Raw genomic sequence first — 23325 nt, forward strand, 5'->3', positions numbered from 1 at the left:
CAACATTGTCCCACAGTCTTTACAGTGTGACAGCCCTACCAAATGCCTCTAATACCATCACAGGGGTCATAAAGGACATGGACATTCCTTCATAGAAAATGTTTTGATGAGGGTTTTTCTTTTCGGGGGAAAGATGGAGATTCATGTCAAGTTAAGGCAGTCTTGAAAGATTGTTTAATGAAAACAATGGTGATGTGAGAATTGATGGCCATCCTTGTAACTGGTGCATTGCCACAGTCATCCTGTCATGTAGGGAGAACAAAAGAAACTTCCTTGGTCAATAAGGTAAGTGAGGGGGAGGGTATAGCTCAGTAGCAGAGCATGTGCTTAGCATGCGTGAGGTCCTGGGCTCCATCCCCAGTACTGCCATTAAAAACAAATAAATAAAATTAAGAAAGAAATCAAATCAAAAATTAGAAAAAAAGAAGACAAGTGAGGATAATAATCTTTGGAGGAAGTAAAAGGTTGAGGCAGAAAGGGGCAAGGCAAAGACAAGTGTGTAGCAGTTTGGCTGCAGCAGGACCAAATCTGGGTTTGCATCTGCCTAAATTCAGGGGTTTACAGAAAATTTGGAAAGAGCCATTGTTAAGGCCTTTGGTTCTTTCCTCTGGAAACAGGGAAAGGGGTGGGACTGGGGCAGAGCCAGAGGGGTTCACTTTTACGTGGAATGCCGTTTTCATTTTGATTGGGAGGCTATGTGAATCTCTCACTCAGTTATTTTTTTAAAGCACACACATAGAAGGAAAATTCTTACAGTAAATAAGACAGTGCTCTCTTAATTAATCCAATTGATGGGAATTTGGGTGATTGTTATTATACTGGTAATTTCCCCCCAAAAGTATTTTTATCACAGGGATTTGGTGACGTGAAGGAAGTATCCTTGAGAAAACTTTCAAGCCAGGCTCTGCACCCAGACTCCGCGCTAACTGGAGGAAAGAGAGAAGCCAGGAGTGAATGAGATCAAGCTTTCGTTGATTTGAAAGAAGACCATCTCTGGGTGCATTCAATCAGGGCTCAGTGTAAATACTTATTTTGGTGTTTCGAAAGGAGCTACATGTTTATAGGAGAGAAAAGGCTTGGCTGGTTGGGATAAGTGCACATTCTGCTCTTTGCGGGGCATCACACACTGGGGGTACACGGCTCTAAGACAGCAGGCCAGTTTGTAGATTGGCACCCCCCCCCTTGCAGGCAGATGGCGAAGGCTTGATAACTGGCTGTAGAGTTTTGTCACAGAAACCCAGAGGTGTCAGCTCAGGTTCCTGCTCCGGCCCCGCACTCGGTACAGCCGGAGACAAGCTGCTCACTGTGGGCTTTGATGCTCCTTTGATCTGACTAGTTAGAGGAGGGCAGGCCAGCAGCCGTCTCTGCCTCCCTGTTTCCCAGCATGTAGTATGGTGAGTGCACTTGGCCTTGGGCCTGCCTGTGGACACCTTAGGGACTCAAGACCCTCCTCTGGTCTGCGTCATTTTTCTACATCCCTGATGGCCAAAAGCTGCCCATCATTTTTATCCCAGTTTCTGCATCTATGTTCCTGGCCCTGATCCCAAGGCACAGGCCGGACTGGCACCCTCTTTGAATAGGGGTTGGCTCCCGGCTGGATTCCCATCTGTCCGGTCCCTGGGGACCTGGGTGTGGATCTGCTCCTCCCTCTTTTGCTCCGGTGCACTCTCTGGTCTGCCGAGTCCCATTCTCTGCACCTCGTGCTCTCAGAACTGGGCCCCATCTGAAGATTTGCTCTCCCTGGGCCCCTGGTGTTTGACCTGCATATGAGCGGTTCTGCCACGTCCCTGTTGGACTTGGTCTTGGTCTCTCTGGCCCTTCTCTCATGCGGTTTTCACCATCTCCTCATCTGCCTGCCCAGCAGGTAACACAGCTACACCCCATCCTCCTACTCTTTGCGAAGGTGATCACGACAAAGCCTGTTCACTGATCACAGTCATCACAGACTTGTCACTCTGCCTCTGCAGGTTGCCTGCAGACAAAACAGGGAGCAGAAGGAGGAAGGGTGATTCTTTCCTTACCAGGAAGACCCCAAAACTGGAATATTGTCAAGGCTGATGACCTTTATGGGGACTTAGGGTCATGGTATAATAATGTTATTTATTATTCTTGCTAAAACTAGAAATAATACCTACTAAGAAGAAAGACAATGTGTGTCTTTTTTCTTTACTTTTTTTTTCTTTCTTTTTTTTTTCTTTTGGTTTCTAGATGATCTTAAAACTGGTTTTCTTAAAATACAGAGGGCAATTAGTGTTGGAGGGAGTTTGGGAAGATTATATTTTATAGGGCATATTTATGTTTTCAGGGAAGATTTCATGCACAATAATTTTGGATAGAGGTAATTCTTGGAGGAAGATATCCTTACTTCTAAATTAAAAAGTGCCACCATAATTAACACTTTATTTTTTCAAGGTTCTAGAGTTTTCTTCATGTGACTGTTGTGAATTTCTGTGATGTAAGACCAGTCTCCCCAGTTCTGAACAAGATTCAGTGTGTGGTTCTTTATTAAGCATTTGGGAAATTAAAACATTCCTGACTCCAGGAGACTCTCGATCTGAAGAAATGGCAGATTCCTCTTCTCTCCAGATGGGCGGGATCTTCCTGAGGACACATTTGGAGTCTTTGGTAGATTTGTGTTTGATGGACAAAGTAAATCCCAGTTGTGGGTTTATAGATGGTCCTCCTGAAAGACAAAGCATGATAAGTATTCAAATTATTTTTGGTTCTGTTTTGTAAAACATGCTGTTTTTATTTATTTATATTTTAAAAATTTCTTTTAATTGAAGTATAGTCAGTTTATAATGTGTCAATTTCTGGTGTACAGCATAATGTTTCAATCACACATATACGTACATAGATTCTTTTTCATATTCTTTTTCATTATAGGTTACTACAAGATATTTAATATAGTTCCCTGTGTTATACAGAAGAAACTTATAGTTTATTTATTTTACATATAGTAGTTAGTATCTGCAAACCTCGAACTCCCAATTTACCCTTTCCCACCCCCTCCCCCAGTAACCATAAATTTTTTCTATATCTGTGAGTCTATTTCTGTTTTGAAAATAAGTTCATTCGTGTCTTTTTTTTTTTAGATTTCACATATGAGTGATCTCATAGGGTATTTTTCTTTCTTTTTCTGGGTTACTTCGCTTAGAATGATGATCTCCAGGTCCATCTATGTTGCTGCAAATGGCATTATTTTATTCTTTTTGATGGCTGAGTAGTAAGTATTCAATTGTATGTATGTGTATATATATATATACACACATATGTATGTGTATACACACACACACACACACACACATATCACAGCTTCTTTATCCAGTCATCTGTTGGTGGCCATTAGGTGGTTTCCGTGTCTTGGCTATTGTATATAGTGCTGTCATAAACATTGGGATACATGTATTTTTTTGAATTAGAGTTCCCTCCAGATGTATGCCCAAGAGTGGGATTTCTGGATCATATGGTAAGTCTATATTTAGTTTTTTGAGGAATCTCCATACTGCTTTCCACAGTGTCTACACCAAATTACATTCCCACCAGCAGTGTAAGAGAGTTCTCTTCTCTCCACACCCTCTCTAGCATTCATCATTTGTGGACATTTTAATGATAGCCATTCTGACTGGTTTGAGATGATACTTCATGGTAGTTTTGACTTGCGTTTCTCTGATAATAGGGATGTTGAGCATTTTTTCATGTATTTATTGGCCATTTTTATCTCTTCAAATAGTATTGGGAAAACTGGACAGCCGCCTATAAATCAATGAAGTTAGAACACTCCCTTACACCAAAAATAAACTCAAAATGGCTTAAAGACTTAAACATAAGACAAGACACTATAAACCTCCTAGAAGAAAACATAGGCAAAACATTTTCTGACATAAATTTTAGCAATGTCTTAGGAATGGGAGAAAATACTTGAAAATGATGTGACTAACAAAGGCTTAATTTTCAGAATATGTAAACAGCTCATACAACTTAATAACAAAAAAACAAACAACCCAATCCAGAAATGGACAGAAGACCTAAAAAAAAATTTTCCAATGAAGACATACGAAGTATGCTGTTTTTGAATTGCAGTATTTCACGTAAATTATGTACAAGTAATACCTTTACAAAAATGCTTTACTTACAATGCATGACACATTGTTGAGATGCCCCAAGACAAGGCCTTATTAACACAGCAGCAAGTTAAGGGTACACGTTTGATGTGTTTTCAGATTAACTATAGCAGGATCTGGGCTTCCAAGCAGTGATGGAAGTTTTGATGCCTCATTAAGCAAACTCCACCGAGCAACAGCTTTCTATTTGCTAGCAAAGCAACTTTCTAGGGACCTGCTACAACTTCCTTTTCTCCATCCACCACTGCCACTCATTCTGTTGACAGCAGCATCACTAACTGTTTTCAAAAGTAATCTCTCTGATTTTTGTATGATTTAATTGCAAGTCATGCTTGTGAATTTTCGCTTGTTTTCCCTGAATTGGAGCCCCATATTATAAGTGGATTTGGACAAGATCCTAATTCTTCTGTAGACGAAAGATTGTTTCGAAAATTTGGCTGTGGGAGGAGAGGTGCAAATAGGCTATTTGGGGATGGTTCCACTGGTCCTGCTCACTTAGCCTCCCGGCCAATGTCATCACTGTTTTGAGTATTATTCATTAATGGGAACCCCCACCGAATGAAGTATTCTGCTCTACGTGTTGTTAACCTTGTTAATTCCACAGGGTTAGACACTTGCCCCCCCAGAGGAACTTCATCCCCATCATTGCCGTGGCTCTTGCTGAGAAAGTCTGCAGATATCCAGTCTCCAAAGTCAAATTCTCCTTATGCTCTCCGAAGGGCAGTAATTACATTTTTGTGGGGTGGCAAGAGATAACCCGTGAGAACTCGGGTTAATTATTTTTTTTCCACTGTGCTCTAGAATAACATCAGTGTTTTAATAACTGCACCGTTTTTATGGGAGAGATCCTTTGAGATGTGAAATTGGCAACAATAAAATAAGCTATCTTCTTTTCAACAATAATTGCCGGGGTAATTGTACAGTAAAGAGGGGCCATGAAAGGGTTGCCTGGCCGTCGCCATGATCCTGCCCATTGCTGTCTTGTTCTTAGTCTCCATTTTGGCATTAATCATGTAAACAACATGCCTTCGTCCTGTTCCCCTGCTTCACGATCATCTCCAGGACTAGGGTGCCGAAAACCAAGCCTTACGGATCGTCTAGAAGGCACAGAAATGACATTTCATGCCATCATTATCATTTGGTTTCAGGAAGCATATTTTTGATTATTTGCATGAATAATGTCATTGTGTCTTCATGCCAATACCATTCTGATACTTAATTTAGATGATGGAGATTTCGTAATGATCTTGATGTCAATGTTAACAGCAACATCTGAAGGTTGACCTGGGGATGCTGACACACACTTAACTTTTAATATATTAGTGCCAATACCACCTGCATTATGAAATTACTTTGCAAGAAAGAAAACAACCACTGGGGAAGAATTGCAATGAAAAAGAGAGTGAACCTTCTCCAGGGTTTATGGATCCAGAACAAAATAAACGCATTCAGATGTGCCAGGCGACTTCCTCAGACACAGCCTGGTGCAAACAGGCCTGTCAGAAGCTTGCAGCTTCCTATAGAAAGAGCTTGCTGTGAAAATATTGTTACGCACTAGTGCTGGAAGGAGTGGCTCTTACAGTCACTTTTTTGTTTTTTTTCCTGATTTTTTTTTCCTTAAAAATCTTTCAGAAAGTTTTTGAACCCTTTCGTGTGCACTCTTGTATTTTGTCTTTGACTGCTAACTTGAATTTTACTTAAAAAATGTAAGAAGGAAAATGATAGGCCATTGCCATTTTAACTTACAGGGAAAAAAATCATGTATGTCGATGAAAGTCCTGTTTTCATCTATTTCAGTCGGTCAGTGGAGTGATCGAGATGCTAAATCCATTGGAAGAGAGTGGGCTCTGTAATTACATCTCCTCTTCAGGTAACTACAGAGAAGACACCTGGGTTTACACAGTGGGAGGGGATTTCATTGTCTCAGAGAGTCATCTTGAAAGTTGAGAGTTGTAGACAGCAAATGGACCCCTGTCAATCACATTTATATATATATATAAGAATTTATGCATATTATATGTCATCTTATATACTACTGTATATAGTAGTATAATATAAATAGTACATATACACATATATAACATATAAACACACACATATATACGTTTGGGTGTGTGTGTTTTGGGTTTACAAATATTGGAATTTCATTGTTCTGCTATTGTTTAGGTGGAAACCATCCTAAACTCCTGACTGACCGGGTCCTTGGGTCTTGTCTAGCGCAGCTGTTTTCCAGGCTCACCCTTCACCTGCACAGGAAGGCGCATCTCCCCTAACGCGGCATGAGCACCATATGAAATGCTCAGGAGCATGTAATAGATGCTGTCCTGCTGTCTTCCATTCACCTGAAGTCACTACTGTGGTTCTTAAGTTCTTTACAGAAATCAGTTTTCAAAAAACTCAGACCCTTAATTAAGGTGAGCACTGGGAAGTAACAAAGCAAATTCAAGGCCAGTTATAATTTTAATTTGCTTTTGGCTTTTGAAATGTTGAATGTGGTGACCTGAGCAGATGCGAAAAAGCATCATGCCACGCTCTGGTGAGTAGTTTGGTTGTTTCAGGTCATCCCGAGCGAGGGGAAGGGGGAGGGGAAGCTGCCCACCAGCAGATACCAGATATTTTTCTCTGCCCACACGTTTGCCACATCCCATCATCCACGGCAGTCACAGCGTCACCCCTTTGTGCTGAGCTTAACTGGATTTAGACATTTGTGTCCAAACAGCAGTTTTCCTAGGGTGGTAGGTAGTGTGGAGCAGATGTGATTGACAGATTTGGTCCTACCCCAGCGAAATGCTACCAATTTCTCCTCACCTTGCCCCTTTCTGCCTCTATCTTTTCCTGCTGATCAAAAGCAGAAAGCATTCACTCTCACTATCTTTGCCTCTTTATCCATTTCCCATTTCACTTCCAGAAAAAAAAAACTAGAGAAAAAAGAAGGGTAGGGGAAAAACTGGACTCTATAGAAGAGGGATGAGCTAATTCCTTTTAGGCTACACCGTGGAGTTGGCTCTGCAAATTGGATTTTGTTAAATATTCTGAGAGTTTATATTTTGATTGGTTGGCTAAAAAAGACTTCACAGCTATTGAGAATTGAAATACGATGTTGAATACTTCTATACAAAAACTACACGGTATGTGATTTGTCAGAATTTACTAAAAAGTGTGACATCACTTGTCATAGAATTGCTCTTGATGATTGTCAAATACATTCCCCTGGTTGTTACGTGCTATGTAGTTCAGGGAAAAAATGTAATTAACAAAATAATTTTCAACACTGTCATGCTATATTGTAACTCCTTCATTTTGCTGATCTAAATGCTTTGAAAAGTGTATTATGCTTATGGGTAGAGTATATAGTTCTTTTATACAATATAGTTTTTATGTAATAAACATAGGAATATGTTTTGGCTAAATTATGAATCACATGTTACAAGTAGCAGTGGACATTTTTGCTTTGGACGTAGATGCCACTTGCAGCTGTTTACCTGTGTTATAATCCCTTACATTTAAATAACTCATTATGTAAACACATATTTAAGAAATACTTGGATATTTATTTTCATGGACATTTCGAGTCCATCACTGAACTAAGGTGATGTCTTAATGTTGACGGCTATATTGCATGTTTAGTAGGAAAAAAAGTACATAAATATTAATATTTAAATCAAATCATATTCAAATTTTGAAAGTGAAAACATAATAATGCTCCTATTTTGAATAAATATACTTAGCAGACCCTCCTGGACTGGAGGAATTATGGGGCTAGACCCCCAGGTAAGCAGCTCGGCTTGGCTTACCTTCCAGCTGGGAAAGTTCTCATTTTCCATCAGGCAGTAGAAACTCTGGCGGCAGAGAGTTAGTTGAGTTTATGGGCTGTACAACATGTTCCGTTTCAGGCCGTCTCAGTGCTGACTCTGTGTCTGGACTGGCCTGTTTGCGCTCCTGAAACCCAGCAGCAGCCCTAGGAAACCGAGGCCAGAGGTGTGGTTTGCAAACCGTTCCTGGCCCTGTACTGAGGACAGGGAGGTTTGTATCACTCATTCTTGAGAACTGCCAGCTCTTGTGTTGGATTTGTTTCTGTACTCAGGCCTGTGCAGGGTGACATCAGCTTTGGGAAGCCCGGCCGCGGACTCAGAATCAGATGGGATCTGGACCAGTGGCAGGTAAGGGGCGTTAGAATCGCTATGGAGATCATGTGTCTGGTGCTACATTGGAGCAGGAAACTGGAGTTCCTGCCCCCTAAGCGCCACAGCTCAGCCTCTAAGAGCCTCGGTTCTTTTATTAATAAAACAAGGGGAGGAGTAAAAGGCTCCTGAGTTCTTTGGCATCTCCAGTATTCTCTGATTTAAGTCTTTTGGATAAACTCTGATTGTACCAAAAAAAAAAAAAAAAAGCACAGGGAGTGGTGAAAATGGAAAGCCCCATTCTAAGTCAGCTCTAGAAAAGACATACTGAGAAGAAAGGCAGGCGGGATGGTGAGGGGCACCATGAAAGTACCAGTTTCCAGAGAAGAGGGTCAGTTTGCTCTGGGGACTCAAAAATATTAGTACTTTACCAGAAAGCAGTGAGATGATCTGTGTGAAGGGCCACAAAGCAAATGCTCAAAAATGGTAGCTGGGGTTATCGACTCTGTTACGGAGGAAATGAAGGAAGTGTTCCACTTTAAAAGTGATAGATTCCCTCCCTACACGCCACACACACACACACACACACACACACACACATTTTCTGCCCAGTCTGGCTGCTCAGGTAGACATATCTGTTAATCATTGACACCTTCCGCAAGAAACTTTCATGCCTTATTGAACAGGTGCGTTTGATAATACATTCAATAAAAACACTTAACTTTCACTCTTCTGTGCTTTTGATGAGCATATTCACCAGTCCCCCTAAAACTCAGATATAATGGAGAGCAATACGTTTGAGTCCCCCTAACAACCTATGGCACCTGATCTGTGTACCTGCATTGTTCATCAGAAGAAAAATTGCTCTGGGATTCAGCGAAGAACTATGTAGGAGTTGGTGCCTGAAGGTATATGGACAATGCAAAATTAGCAGCACAGCATAATAGAATCACAACACTTTTCAACCCCAAGGAAACAGCAAATAAAAATTAATTTTTGATTGGGGTTTTGGTTACTTTGGAAAACCAGCCAGATCTCCAGCCCTTGTGAGTGAGGTGTAAACTGATGAAAGGAGGGGACTGCATGTGTGAAGAGGGGTAGCATGGACAATGAGGCAGAGGAAAAGGACTGAAATGGTTCTCCCCAGTCTCCACACTTCAACAGTCAACACAAGAGCTGAATTTTCTTCAAAGGGAAAGATTATGTTGGAGAATAATGGAATTATTTTAATTGTAAAATATAATCCAAATAAAATCAGAAACTTCCCCAGATTACTGCTTCCTGTCTTTCTTTCCTCTGGGTCCCTCTGGGTCTCCTCTCACCTTAAGATCAAACTTCTCAGGAGCATGGTCCATATCCCTTTACTCCCATTTATGCCTCACTTCCTTGGTAGCTGGCCTTCCCCTTCATCTTACCGAGTCTCTCTAGACCCTCAGGACTTCCTGTTTGCCATCGCGTATCTTTTCTCCAGACCTCCCCAACTTCTATTCCTCTGTCACATTTGATATGTGGAACCCGGCATCTTAGGTTTCTCTTGACCGTTAGTGTCTTGAGCCCATAGAGTCTCATCTCCCCATCTCCTCTGACTGCCTGTCATCTCCTTTGCTGGTGCTATTCCTCTATGCCCCTCCGAATTGTAGTGACTCACGCCCCTGAGTTTCTTGTTTCTTTATTCCATTATTTATTCTATTTGTGATCCCAGTCATTTCCTGGGACTTTGACTCTCCCAGCTCTGTCCAGATAACTCCTTTATCTCTCTAGCTTTGCTCTTTCTACTTTAAACTCTTTAAACTCCAAATCTACATTTTAAGCTTCCTACAAGTATGAGATATAATACTATCATATCAACCATTAAAGGGCTATGGAAATACGAATGTGAGAAAAAGTTTGATGGACATTCCAGCAAAAGAGTGCTTAGAACCTTGAAAGTGGCTGCACGTGGACAGTAAGGAGAAGGAGCTGTCAGAGACAGCCTGCTGGCTGGGGTCCGACTGAGTGGTGGGAGCGGCCCTCGGAGGCCTTGCCTTCGGACCCTTCCTCTCTGTTTCTAAGACTGACGTGCTTCTCGAAAATCTTATTCAGTCCTTGAATCCAACCTCTCTGCAGATGACCCTCCTGACACGTCTTTTGTTTGGGTTTCAGCTCTACAGGAACAGGACATCTGTGCTCAGTCTCCTGACACTTCATATCCAGCACATCCATAAAAAATAAAACAAATAAATTTAACACATCTGAAGTGAAGCGTTGCGTTCCTCCCCCGATTTTATTTCTTAATACTTGCGATAGTGCCCGCCTAGTCATCGTAGCTTCCCAGGTTTGAAGCCTGCAGTTTGCTGTTGCTCCATCATTTAATCCTGCCCATTGTGACGGCCGACTTTCTCAGGTTTTACCTCTGTGAGACTCCACACATGTGCTTCCTCTTTACCATTTCCAGTGTCACCCTCATGCCCTTCAGGTCAGTTAGACTATCACCCAGACGCTTCGCCGTCTCCTGCTCTTTTCATGGGAGACGCAGACATCCTTGCCCTCCGAACGCTGGATCAAGTGGCTTGTTTAGCCACTGGGACACAACTGGGTCTGACTCCGCAGAGCTTGGCACGTGCTCACATGGTCGTGACTGTGCTCCGTGCGTCTGTTCCTGTGCGTCTGCCCTTGGCAAATGGAGCCTGGCGTAGGTTAGCCCACGGGTCTTCAGAGAGGGAGGCAAGCCACGTGGAAGCCCAGATCCGATGACCCCCAGCCACCCTGCTGATTTGTGACCTAAATAAAGGCTTATCACTGTTCACTGTTGTTAATTTTGTGCTTGTTTGTCATGCTGCATTATTGTGGCCACAGCTAACTGGTATACCTCCATTTCTATTCTAATAGTCCCTGCTTGTAACATTGTCTTCTCTCTGTCTCAGCTCCAACCTTTCCCTCACACTTTGTCGACTGTTATTCTCAAAGCACGTTTGCAGTCATAGCGTCCAGGAGAAGCCCAATGACTTTCGGGGGCTCCTGTTCCTCGCCGTGTGGTTCACCTCCGCAGACTGTCAGCAAGGACCCTGTGCGATACGGCTTATCCGTTTCAGGAGTAAACTCACTCTCTTTTTCTGGGCTTAGACTTTGGTCAGACCCAAGTGCCGGCACACCCAAAACACACCCAGAGCCTTTGCTTGCTGTGTCTTTCCTCACGTTGCCTCATTAGCTCGGATTGTCTGCCTCATGTAGTTTGTCAGATTTCAAAATCCTCCACATCTTTCAAGATACGTTCCTGATGCCATCTCTCCATAAATCTTCTCCATTCTTTCAACACCGTGTGTGTTGTGATCTTTTCCTCCTTTCAACACCATTCGATTTTTTAAAACTTATGACACTCACTTTTTTGTATACTTGTCTTCTATTTGTCCATCACTCCCACTTCATTCTCCCCAAAGGCTCTTATGAGCTTGATTTTATGTCCCCCCCCATCTTTTCTGTATTTTGAAGGCCAGTAAAAAGTAGAGTCTCAACTTTTATTTGAATTGAGTTGAAAAAACGGATTATATTTTCCCCAATACCTAAAAAGATTACTCATGGTAACAGAACAGAATTTTAAATTGTTTTGCTTGTGGAGAAGTTACTAGAGGCTCTAAGTGAATAATTTTGTGTTGGGAAAACCTTACTTCAGAAGGAAGCTTGGCACAGTCTGTATGATGTCTCAGGGGCCCTAGGAGCTGGGCAGAGAGAAGGCCAGGACTTGGAGGGGTGTAGAAAGACATTTCTTTGCCTACCCCAGGCATGGGCACAGCAGTTTCCATGAAATTAGAAAGCATCTCCAGATCAAAGAAGATTCCTTAGAAAGCTGTGTCCATTCATTTGATTCATCTTTTCTTATTTATTGACACTTTAACCACTTTCAGTCTGGAAGTTAACAAGCAGTGTAATTTTAATTGAAATATTCTGAGATACCAGAGATCCCATGAAAACAGTAAGCTCATGATGCGTTTTTAGCCTGGGAGATGTTGTACCTTACCGCATCCCTTGTCAGTTCTAAAGGAGAAAATTTCACCCAGAAGCAGGGGTCATGGGCACAAAACGGCGGTCCCACCAAAGATAGTGGTTAGAACAGCCAAGAATCAATGACCTGTCCTTGGAAAATCTAGACCATTCATTCTGCCTTTCATGAACTGGGAAACATCCATCGTCTGATCTGGTGAAGTCATTTGGGCTGTTAGTAATGTCTGGAACACTTTTCTGGATTAGTCGGTCAGTAACTTTTTTAAACCAATGACTAAAAACCATATATTGGGCATATTACTTAGCTACAGGGGGACTTAAAACTTTGACCATGCTGTAGGAAACTCACTTAATCTTAGAAAATTGGAGCAAATGAAAGGAAATTGAGGTTGGCACCGGGGAAGTTGAAATCCTTGACTGTAAGGCATCCACAGCCCCTGACCCATCACCGTACTCACCATGGCTGATGAAGTGCGGTCCTGATCCAAGGCCCAGTTTTCTTCACCCGAGGTTCATTCCATGCAATGCCTGATTCAGAGACAGACGTCCTGAAATCCAAAGCGGGCTAACCAAATCACCGTGGCTTATCCTAATACGCTCCGGGAAAAGATAGGTTGATAAATGAACAGTTTTATAACTGTTCACTGATTATTCTGCCCACTGTGTCAGTTTTGATTATTGTCCAAAAAATAAAAATGCCTGCTTCTATTTTGCAGACTCACCAGCCATGCTCAATAGCAGAAAACTGTCAAGTGGTTGGATATGTGTTTCTATATAGAAAAGTTTGGCTTATTAAATTGTGTCTTCCTGTAATGTATTGTGTCTTTAGTGACTTTCCCTAAGCAAATATGCAAATATATAAAATATATGTAAATATATACATACACACACATATATATGACTACACACTTGTGCACACATACACTTGGGAATGCATAAATACATCACTTTATATTTTTATCACTATTATTTGTAAATAGGAAATGAAGTTAGAATCCTTGAAATTATAATGGCAAGCACACAAAGACACAGTTGCTGGCACAGAATTCAATTAACAGATAGCAATCACCCTTGGGTGACTGTGTGAGGTAGAAATTTACAGGCATGCTAATAAGTCATATCTTAAAGCCGCAACATTTATCAGCTGGCAGCCAGACATGGGCACAAGTGTGGGCAGACAGCACTGCTCTAGGATATTTTATAAAAAACAGCTCTCTCCATTTAAGGATTTGTGTTTAATCATTCAGCAACATTTTAAAACATCCCGGCTGGCAAGCTTTTCAAATGGAACTACTTTGGTCAGAAAATGCAAGGAGTTATTTTGCTCCACATGGTTGAGAGGGATGGGAAGGGCAGGAATAAGCAGTTTAGGAATACTCAATCTGTGTTTGTATTTTTAAATGTTTCTCCTTGTCATTTGCTGACCTTTGAGCTACTTTATGTGCATCTGCTGGGTGAATCAGAGCTTTATCTAAGGAACCATGCAGAAGGCATTCGTTAATATAGAATAGCCAGCTGACTGACTCTCTGTAAAATAACATTTTCCTGAGAAGCAGCTTAGGATGGCTTATAGCTATATTGTTCTTGGATTTCAGTTAAAGATGAACACAGGGGATGCTCGGAAACTGGAGGCAGTTTTATTTTTTCATATATGTGGAGATATCTCTATACTTGGCCAAAGAAATTCTGTAAGTCTCTTTCAAGATATTTTGTATTTGAGTGCAAGCAAAGAGCAAAGAAAGGTTACCAAGCTACATGATGGGGAACTGTACAGCTTTCCAGAAGGAGAGGGTGAATTTAAAAAAGAATGCTACCCCTAATATTTGACAAAAAGGAAAATTGTCTTATATTGAAGTAAATCAGAGGCCATGTTTGGGATTGCCAAGATTAAAATCCTCATCACACAGAAGTGGTTCAGGAACAGTGAATCTCCTGGCATCTGGGTCATGCAATTTGCCTGGAGGTGCTATGTCATATTTGCTGCAAGCAAATGCCTGGGGGAATCTGACTGCTTAACAGATGGCTTTGCTGGGAGAACATCTTCTGCTTTTGGTTCCTTGAATCAATCAAACCTTCTGTAAAGCTCTTAGTTCTTCAAAGCACAGAGGTAACGGAGGAGAGGAAAGATGAGAATAAAAGGAACAGCTTCACTGTAGGTGCAACTAAGGAAAAGATGAATATATTCTACTTTAACCTTATTTTTCAAGTACTTAGATCTTTTTTGAATGTTTCTCCTTTAAGGCTCAAGCTTTTCTTTTTTCAAAGTAAAAAAAATGAAAACAAAAACCAAGCAGGAGTTGTGGTAGAGTCCAGACATTTAATACTTCTTAAGCTTTGGGAATTTTAAGCATGCAGACTTGTTAGAGAGATGAAAATGGCGCTGTTAGTTTAAGACTGAACAATTGTTTGCGATTTCAGCGCTTAGCTGACCAAGAGCCAAATTCTGAGAATTAAGATCCTGCTACTTGCCCTGTGGTGTTTAGAGGCCACTTCTTCACTGTACAGCCTAAAATGTTGTCCTGAGAGACATTTCTCTGTCTGCAAAGCAACACCAAAATTATGCCTGAGAAAGAATCTTCTCTGGAGGAAATGGGTCAGCTCCATGGGGAGACCAGCCATGCAGGGCCAAATTCTTATCCCAACTTCTGTGGTTTTCTCTCCTGGCAAGTCAGTGTGGTTGCATGAACTAAGATTCACTTCACTGACATCTAGAAGGATCCACTGTAGCCAAATTTGGAGACAGTGGGTACTCATAACCCAACATTTTTACAGAATCTCTTAAATCTGCCATTTACAGTTCAACACAGAGTAACACTGTCGGTGGAGTGAATGTACTGTAACCATACAGCTGGTGAACTTGGGTGTTTGTGTAGGAGAGGAGTATTCAGAAATTTTATGGAAAGTGAACACGAGTCCCTGCAGATCCTTTTCCATTTCCTCCACGATCATAAGTTTTAATTATGTCAAATACCTACTTCCTACAGGTCTTACTGCAATGGAGCATTTACAAAACTCCCGTGATCCTTGGAAAAAATAACTGATGTGGGCTTCCAAGTACATACAAATGAAAGGTTAGGTTATAGAAAATGCATAATATTGACAGATAAGTAAATACTTGTTCTTCTTAAAGAATTAGGCTAAGTTTTAGGGAAAATAGTATTTTCAGATTTAATATCACACATAGCTGTGTAATTTTAATATTAAAAATCATTACCAGGGACTTCTCTTGGTTGTGTTAGGAAATTTTAATCATGATTTTATCTTTCTCTATATGTGGTTGGATTGAAGTGTTCATATATAGTTCTAAATGGATCAGTTCTAGAAGAATAAGTTATAGTTCGCCACACACATAAGAAATACTGGAATTGGTCAAATCAATGATCCATGCTCCCCATTGTTCTGCCGAGGAAGTGATACCAACATTCTTTTAAATATAAAATATATGGTTGGCTAAGATAACATAAATCTCAAATTTTTGAGGATTAATTATAATTATTTATTCAAAAATATTTGGATAGTTACAATAATAGGACTTGTGGGGGATATAGGGGGAAAAAGACATGGCCCTGAACACAGGTACAAGGAGTTTATAACCTAGCTAAGGTCATGGAATGAACATTCGTGATGCAACATTAAACATTTCAAGACCATGTATAATTAAATGGTAGTCTATTTGCACTGAGCCCTCAATCCTGAGTGGAAACTCAGAACAAAGAGCTTGAAGAGTTGGACACGTCCAGGCCAAGTGGGCAGCACAGAGTGCAGGTGACTGTCCCCAACGCTCCTCCATTAGAAATTTATATTATGCATTTATGCAAATTTTCTTGATCCTTTAAAAAAAATTTTAATATTTCTAGTTCTTAGAGTATCAAGTTGGTAAAAGCAGTGTTTAATTTGATCTAATCTGCCCTTTTAAAATTTCAAGCAGTGTCCCTTAATTCTGTTATGGTAGAACAGTTTGTTGGATGAATGAGTGACTCACCCTGTCCATATGTTTCCAGATTTTCTAGACTTCAAACATGTCCTTACGTTCTTAAGGAGTCTAGGTGGAATAAACAGCACTGAACAACCAACCAGGTGCGGGAGCTTCTAAGCAGGATTTTGTGCAATAAAACTTCCAGCTGGGTTTTGTCTGCAGCGTTCTCTTGCCTGAGCTCTGGGATTAGGATGGGGAGGAAGGGAAGATGCTCTAAGTTTAAGTTTAGCACTGGGAGCTTTATGAGGATGTGGTTCTTGGGCGTCGAGAAGGAAAAGAGGGCTGATGAAGGCATGAGTGGGAAAGAGTATCATCAGTGTTGGGATTTCTAGAGGGAATGGGTGGAACTGTAGACAGTCCAGTGAAAAATTGCTAGTGTAGTCCTGGTGGAAGATTATAAGAGCCTATAATAATGCCAAAGGGACTGTGGGAAGGAAATACACAGTTAAATGCAAGAAAAATAAAAGCAAACTTCAAAGGACTTGGAGGGTGAGGGAGCAGAGGAGTCCAGAGCAAATGTGCTCAGAGAAGTAAAAGAGAATGAAGTCAGAGAAACTACCTGAGGCCAGTACTGATCTCCAAGATAGTAATTCCAGTGAAGTGTTGAGGAGGAAGCAGGCAGATGGTGAGAAACTGGGGGCAGGAGTTTTTAAACACTTTTCAAAGAAGTTTGGCCTTGAAAGAAAAAAGCAAAGGGGAGTAGCGGGATCCAGAGAAATCCCCCCACTCCGGTATGATTAAGCCTATTTGTAGGCAGAGGGAAAAGTGGCAGAGAGAGAGAAAAAACTGAAGATGAAAGAGCATAAGTAATTACCAGACTGAGGTCCTGGAGATAATGGTTGGATTGAGAGTTGGACCCTGGCCAGGAGGAAAAGCCCTTCTCCTCAGGGTCAGCCCCTGCTTGACTGATAAGTAGATGGGGTCATCATGTAGCCTGTCTGAGTCCCTGCTTCCTGCTCTGTACATCAGGGGTAAAAATGCCTACTCAGCGAAAACTAATTAAAATTAAATGCAAAAGGTCTGAAATGTGCTTAGCACAGAGCGTGAATGGCAGGTGCATAGTAAATGATGAGAATGAGGACAATGACTTTAATGGAGAGTGCCCACAGCGTAGTGTGTGCTTGACATGCATTGACTCCTGTGGAGTCAGACATTAAAAAAACTGTGCAGTGGAGTGAGGGTATCGTCTCATCTTCCCTTTCTACTCATTATTATCACATGTGTTAACATCCTGGATTCTGGACCTCCTTCTAAGGAGTTTGTGGAGTCAGGCCTTGGCCCTTGAGTGGTCAGTGTGGCCAGGGCTGAGGGCAGGAGTCAAGGTGTATCTGACTGTGTGGTATGTATGAACAGAGAAGAGCTGGGTACCAAAAGTGTGCTCTGAGCAAAACCCAGATGGAGTGGGCTGAGGAAGAGGGAGACAAAGGGACTAGAATCAGCCATCGCTCTAGGGAAATAAGGATGGGTAGGGTTACGCGTTCATAGGGCACCTGAGACTTGACCTACAGGTAAGGCGGGAGCTGTTCCAGGTGCTGAACCAGGCTGACCAGAGATGTTAGGGTGGGTGCAGGGAATCCTCGACCTGCTGTTACGAGCAGCTGCTCATCTTTTACTCATCTGTGTTTAGCATCAGCATTCAGAAATGCTGAAACCAGTGTTAAGAATAAAAAGGTCCTTAAAAAAAATCAATGCAGAAGGAGACACTTGCCATAGGACCAACAACATATAAATTTAAAGTAACCAAAAAGCCCAATTATGAAAGAAAGTTTCATAGGCACTTGGGCCACATGAGACCACTCGTGCAGCCTTGCTGTCTTTGTGGTGTGAGTTTTCTTCCCCAGGCATTTGCGAGGAAGGCAAGGTGTGGAGCGGGTGCTGATCAACGGGCATTTGCTCAAAACACGGAATCTTAGTTCTCTCTGGCGGCCATACACATGTGGCCTTGTAATTAAACTGGCTTCTCAAAGAAATGGCCTGATGGGTTTATTTTACTAAAGAGCTAAAACTTTTCCTAGGAGGACATTCCCATCTCTTTGGTGTGTACCAAAGTCAGAAGCGAGTCAAGGAAAGTTAGCTTATTTTAAATAAAAAGAAACCTTTGCATTAGTTAAATCATAGATTCTATCAATTATGCTTCTTTTCCTGTGAACATACATTTTATGCTCTGAAAATTTTCTCTTAATATTTCTGCTAAGAAAATCTTCTTTTTTGCACAGTGGAGAAAGTGCTTTTCAGCTGTAAGTCTCTTGTTTCCTAGCCATTTCTAGGCTTAAAAGCCAGATTTAATTTACACCCCCTCTTCCATATTAATATACACTAATTACATTTTGATCATGGTGGAGGCAAATGTCAGCCTCCTTCTGACTGTCAAATAGTTTCTAATTAATCAGGTAGCAAAAGATTATTTTATTGCAATAACCCAAGTTCAAAGCAAAACCCTCCAAAATGATGATGAATAAGCAAGAGGTGTGCAATGAGCCAGACCTACGCAGATGGAAACATTACCATAGCTCTTAGGGCTGGAAGGTAGCAACCTGGAAAGCTATCCTGTCTTGGGCTAGCCTTGGGCACGTCACGTGATCTTCTTCACTGGTCTTACTCCGAGCCATCTTTTCCTGTCCTGCTCAGGTGCTAGACTTACCTGACTTCTCCAGAAATTTCGTTAGCCCTCTCCTACGACCTCATAGCTCTTGGTTCATGTCTCTGCAAACACTTAGCATGCATATCAGCACAGCAGATATGTTTTGGTCCTCACTTGATTCCCAGATTATGCAACTGAATTCTAGAACTGAGCTCTAGAATTTTCCACAGCTGATACATGGTGAGATCAGTTGACTGCGTACAGAGATAGTACATTTATCCTAAAACCAGATATTCTTCCTTTATATGCAGAAGTCTTTTCATGGGACCGTTAGAAATTATTAGCTAATTATCTCTTAATATTATCTCCAAAATCTTTGTTAAAACATTGGCTAACCAGAGAACTCACAAATGGACATGATATTGCCATTGAACCAAGATTCAGCTAAGAAACTTGTTGTTACTGGCATCATCATTTCCAGTGAGTCCCCATCTCCCAATTTCTGTCTGTGGAAAATGACTGAGGTCCTGAGAAGTTTCTCCAACCTAAGGTGGCAGAAGGCTCAATGGCTCAATGAGTCCCAGGAAGAGAGTGACCATTCTGCTGCTGCCTAAAGAGAGGAAACTCCTAGACCAGCCAGTGTTCACTACTCCAGCTCTCCCTCCTCCATGGGCTCAGAGGAGTGGCCCCAGAGTGAGGACTGGCTTCCAGGCGGTTTGTGCAGGCAGCAGCAGAGTGTGCTGCCGAGCAAAGCTTCTGCAGATGCAGAGATACCCCAGAACACCTGCAGCACCTGCGGAGAGAGTTCAGAACCTCCTACACATATTGATCCTCTGAGATCAGCCCCAAATAGGCCACTATTGGGTATGATTCCAAAATCAGCGTTTTAATGGAATGTTTAAGTACAAGAGAGACATGGCTTGCTCAACTGCAATTGAAGCTTCACACTTTTTATTTTCTGATCCGTTTCTTCTCTGTGGAGTTCTTTAAATGGGCTCAAGCCCTGTGGAGAGCGTGGGGTTGGTGAACACCAGTGCATCCTACCACGCCTCAGTCTTACTCTTGGACCCTTTGACAGGGGGGCCTTCCCAGTTCCCAGGGAGTGAAGGACAGTTTGCAGCATATGAGGTTACACCTTGACCCACAGTTTATCCTTTTCCCAACACTCTCAGTGTTGACAGTCATATTCGTAGCATCCTCTAGGGCTCGCAAGTCTTCCCTTTCTCCAGCTTTTACTCAGTTTGAATATCCAGTCCTTTGGCTATGCACTCGGTTATGCCTTCTCCTGGTCTGGCGTACTTTGACTTTGAAACTTTCCACAGTACACACGTTCCTCCTCAGCTGCACGCTGGCTCAGAACCGTCTGTCTTCCATTGGCTGCCTCTCTTTGCCGCCATTGTCCTTCTTGAATTGTAAGTATTTTCAGGGCAGGGGCGGGTCCCCGCAGTTCTCTTTGTGCTATGCTCAGCCCTGCACTCATTACCTCTGGTCAGTTACCTCGAGCTGGGGCTGCCCGCTTCCTGTCACAATTATGAAAAAGCATGCAGAGCATACGTAGCAGGGCTGCAGACCCACAAGCGATGCTTCTCCCGGGATTGCAGACCTGCCTTCTCGATAGCTGGCATTTCATTGCTTACTTATACTCCATGTTGTTCCAAGTGGACTGAAGGCACAGCCGGGGGACGTGAACTGCAGCAGTAACGGGTAAGAGGAGCCCCACAAAAGCAGAACAACTAGCCGGCGGCAAGTCTTCGTGTGATCACGTTTTCAATCTATTTCCATCTTTGACTTACACATCATTTCCCCGCTTCTTGTTGACTTTCCTAGCTCTTTCCTGGCTTTTTATCCTTGTCTCCTAAGTCTTCAGATAACAGCGACTCTAGCCTTTTTTCTGTATGAGGTGCTCTGTTAAGTGCTTAACATGCATGATCTTCTTTAAACCTCAAAATGATCCTGTAATGTGAGTAGTGGGTGATGTTGCCCCCATTTTAAAGATGAGAGACTGAAAGTCAGAGAGACTGATGCTCCTTCTTGAGGTCACACAGAGTAAGAGGAGGAAAACAGGAGTGTTCCTGCTGGTCCTTTGTCACATCGCACACCATACCATGGAGGGTTGGTACCCCGCAGGTGGGGGACAGTTGACTGGAGGTGGTGGGAGTACCTTGTAGAGGTGAGAATACTGAAAGCCATCTCAGTAGGGAGTTTCAGGACTCCATGGGTGAGCTGCACAGAGCAAACGCTCCATCATCTCTGGGAGGGATAACGGTGAACCGTGATCCCAATCAAGTTCAACAGACGGTCTTCAGGGAAAGGTGCAGACACCTTTGCAGGGCATCTCCTGCTTTGAAATGGCCTGGGGAAAGATTTCATAAAAGCTGCAAACTCAAGTGCGTGCTTAGAAAGGCATGTGGGCCATGTTAGTTGGGGGAGGGGAAAAACACCATCCTGCTTATCAAGAACTTTGTTTTAAATGAGCAAATGGGAATTTGTGGGTTTCAATGCCAGTTTTCTAGGCTTTACTAATATTGTTCATAAGTCAAATACTCTACCACGATTATTGGATTTAAGTGAAATACCTAAATGTCTACCGCTTTTCAAAAACTACAATTAAATGGGACTTTCAAAAGAAATGGCCTTTTGTTGAGTATTGCCATTAGAGAAAAAGGTTTCTACAATTTGCTTTTATCCTGTTGGAAAGATGCTAGGGATTCTTCGTTACTGAATAAGCGTAACTGAATGGCCCTAGTGTTAGTTGCTGTGCTTTAAACCAGCGCTGTTAACTGGGAACCATATGTAATGTATGACCACAACGATGCAACACCAAGGGGAGTTCAGGCTCCCAACATCTCTATCTTAGATTTGGGGGAGACAGATTTTGTTACACTATTCTCTGGGTGCATGATTTAGATACCACAGTGGTTTATTGATCACTGAGAACTTCTGGGTCCATTTACTGATGATGTAGATTAAGTCAATTATCTTTTCAACTCTTGATTTTTTGATCATGACAGCTTATTCAGCGTTCCTGACTTGTTGTTTGTTTGTTTGGGGAGGGGAGGCATGTTTACACAATACCATTGCAATACTAGTGTTGTTGAATACTACAATATTTGGGCGACATTTGGGGTCTCACAGATGTGTCATCTAAAAATAAAACTCAGTTTTTCACTGGACTGAATGCGTATTTGCCCCGAGGCCACTTTGCCAATAAAAGCAGCAACTATGGTGGGTGACCTGCCAAGTCACGCCTCCTGTTCCCCAATAAAGTCACGTTTCTGTGTTTTACACAATTTCTACAGCTTACAATGGGTGGCTTATTCAATAATGCGTCCGGGAAGCTTGGAGAAGGGACGCAGGGAAGAGAGCAGAAGAGGTGGTTTTGTTGACGGCAGGCTTTTTTCCTCAGTGGAAAACGGGTCCGGCCTCCCTCGGCCCTTTGTCCGAAATGCATTCATGCCATCGCCTCTCCAGAGCAGCGGCTGCCGCTGCCAGCTCTCTGGCTGGGAGCCCCTCCCTGGGAACACGCAGTAGCTTCCCAGTTCCTGTGTTGGTGACACTACGGAGCTCCGCTCCCGCGAAGCCCTGAATGGCGTCTTTGTAGCCCCCTGCGAGATATTTAAGATGCTAAGAGGACCACATTACCAAAGAATGTCTTTAAAGAGACGAAAATGAAATGACCGATGAAAAAGGAATCTTCGCAAGTTCCTATTGTATCTTTTAAAAAGAAGGGCTGATGGATTTAGACCTAACTCCTCCAGGCCTGCGGGAGGTTGCCAAGCTCCCACCCCCGCCGACCCCCTCACTAGGAGCCAGCCTGGAACCGAAGTCCAAATTAATGGCTCTGCTCCTAAGTTGAAGACGGAGCAAGTAAACCACAGCTGTGAGTCTCCACTCACTGGGGATTTCGGTTTCAAACTCAGCCAGTACAGAGTCTCTGAAATTATTTGATTTGGGAATGGGATAAAAAATTGATATATCTGATTTGTAGATTGGCCCTGAAGGGGGAAATACTAATTTCAAATATCATTCATCTTCCTTTTTATCTAGTCTTTTCAAGCTGTAATGAAATTAACTGAGGACTGAGTCCAGCTTGCGGAAGGCTCAGAGGAGTTTGCACATTGAACTGGCAAATTAATCTGTGAACAGCCCACGGTTCAGCATTTATTGAGTCAATAGCGAATAATAAAGGTTGAAAGCACATTTTTTAATTTGTCCATTTATTCGTTGAAATATTTTCAATCAAGGCGACACCTTGAGATTTATTTCCCACTTCCAAAATCATGAATTTTCAACCTAATTGCAATTTATTTTTCTCTGACTAAAACCTGAACTATTCAAGTAAATGAATTTACAAGTTAAACTTAGCAGACTGATTTGGAAGGAGAATTAGAACAGGGCTCAGGAGATAAGAAATATGCTCAGTTCAGTGGAGGAGTTTATCATGGACTGCTCCCAAAGAGTTCTGTAATTAATATAATATGGGATATTATAAAATAAATAGAGATATAAGCTTTTAAAATTGTGCATAAAAATAGGATCTTCGAA

At 42.1% G+C, this 23325-nt stretch overlaps 1 long non-coding RNA gene across 1 annotated transcript; it reads left to right on the plus strand.

Annotated features, from left to right (window-relative positions):
- On the plus strand, positions 1-22980 carry LOC140697930 (uncharacterized). The gene is made up of 4 exons (XR_012075310.1): positions 1-285; positions 5922-5994; positions 8209-8284; positions 22828-22980. It is a non-coding gene; the product is annotated as an uncharacterized lncRNA (long non-coding RNA).
- The last annotated feature ends 345 nt before the right edge of the window (positions 22981-23325 follow it).

Source organism: Vicugna pacos, chromosome 8 (assembly GCF_048564905.1).
Source record: "Vicugna pacos chromosome 8, VicPac4, whole genome shotgun sequence".
Classification (NCBI taxonomy): Eukaryota; Metazoa; Chordata; class Mammalia; order Artiodactyla; family Camelidae; genus Vicugna; species Vicugna pacos.